General features: G+C 48.1%; 1 protein-coding gene across 1 annotated transcript in view; it reads left to right on the forward strand.

Annotated features, from left to right (window-relative positions):
• Positions 1-1,506, forward strand: part of LOC105525258 (zinc finger protein 669-like) — a 28,990-nt gene that overhangs the window by 321 nt on the left and 27,163 nt on the right.

Genomic DNA, 1,506 nt, shown 5'->3' on the forward strand with positions numbered 1-1,506 from the left:
GGCTGCTGTAGTAAGTGGATCGGTAACTGTGGTGGGAGATTCCAACCCCCAAGACCTGTGACTATGTCACGCAGCAAAAGGGCTTTGTCACAGGCCTTAGGAGGAGTATCCTGGGCTATCCAGGGAGGTCCAATCTAATCCCATGAGCCTCTAAAAGCATAGAACTGTCCAGGTGAGGTGACTCACGCCTGTAATCTCCGCACTTTGGGAGGCTAAGGCAGGCAGATCACGAGATGAAGAGATGGAGACCATCCTGGCTAAAATGGTGAAACCCCATCTCTACTAAAAATACAAAAATTAGTCGGGCGTCGTGGCGGGCACCTGTAGTCCCAGCTACTCAGGAGGTTGAAGCAGGAAAATCACTTGAACCTGGGAGGTAGAGGTTGCAGTGAGCTGAAATCACACCACTGCACACCAGCCTGGGCAACAGTGCAAGACTCTATCTCAAAAAAATATTTTAAAATAGGGCATAGGACTTTCTCCAAGTGGAAGAAGAGAAATGCACACAGGGGAACTGGAGAGCCTGACCAGGTCCCTGGCTTAGCTAGTCCTGAGATGATGGGACTACATGCAAAGACCAGATAGAGGCCTCAGGAGCTGAGGGCAGCCCCCAACAGATGGCCAGCAAGGGAACAGACACCTCAGTCCTGCAACCACAAGGAATTACATTTGGCCAAAAGCACTTGGAAACAATTCCCCAATGAGGAAAGAAGCCCAGCCCACATGGTGATTTTTGCCCAGTGACACCCACATCAGACTTCTGCCCCACAGAACTGTGAGATGATACAATTTCAATTGTTTTAAGCCATGAAATTTGTGGAAATGTGGTAAAGCAGCAACAGAAATGAATACAGTGATTTACGTGGAAACCCCTAGAAGAGTGTCTGGCATGGTGTTGACACCTGACAAGCGTTTCCTGATTTCCTTACATCGCAAGGCAGGGCTGGCCACACTCCATCCAAAAGAGATGATAGACTTGCTCTGACAAAACAGATTCAGTGAATTATAAATGGTCCAGAACACCTACAAATTTTAGGTTTCAGGTAAGTGGTTGCCTTTCCTTTCACTTAGAAACCTCCCAATGCTCATCTTACTGATAAACTCTAAGTACCAGGCAGGAGACTAAACACCAGACAAGCCCAGCCCCAGATGCCCCGAGGGAGCCCATCCCAGCACTCACTCCGCTGCACTGAAATGATGTCCAGGTCAGTTTATCCCACTAGACCAAGAACTCCAGCTCTCCAAGTGTCAGTCACCAGTGCTGCCTCTGCATCTCTGCTTCTAGGATGGTGCTTCTGCACTTCACAGGAAATCTGTATCGATGTTTGTCAACACTATGTATTACAGTGTAACTTAATATCTGCACAGAAAACATAAATTCTTTGAGGACCAGGGCCGGGTTTATTAGCCTTTGTACTCCCATTGCCACTGTCTGGGACATCAGAGGCACTCGGTAGAAGTTGGTGAAGAGAAAGAAAAGGCAGAGGAGAGACAGGAAAGCAGGAC

This window comes from Colobus angolensis, unplaced genomic scaffold, assembly GCF_000951035.1.
Source record: "Colobus angolensis palliatus isolate OR3802 unplaced genomic scaffold, Cang.pa_1.0 Scaffold525, whole genome shotgun sequence".
Lineage (NCBI taxonomy): Eukaryota > Metazoa > Chordata > Mammalia > Primates > Cercopithecidae > Colobus > Colobus angolensis.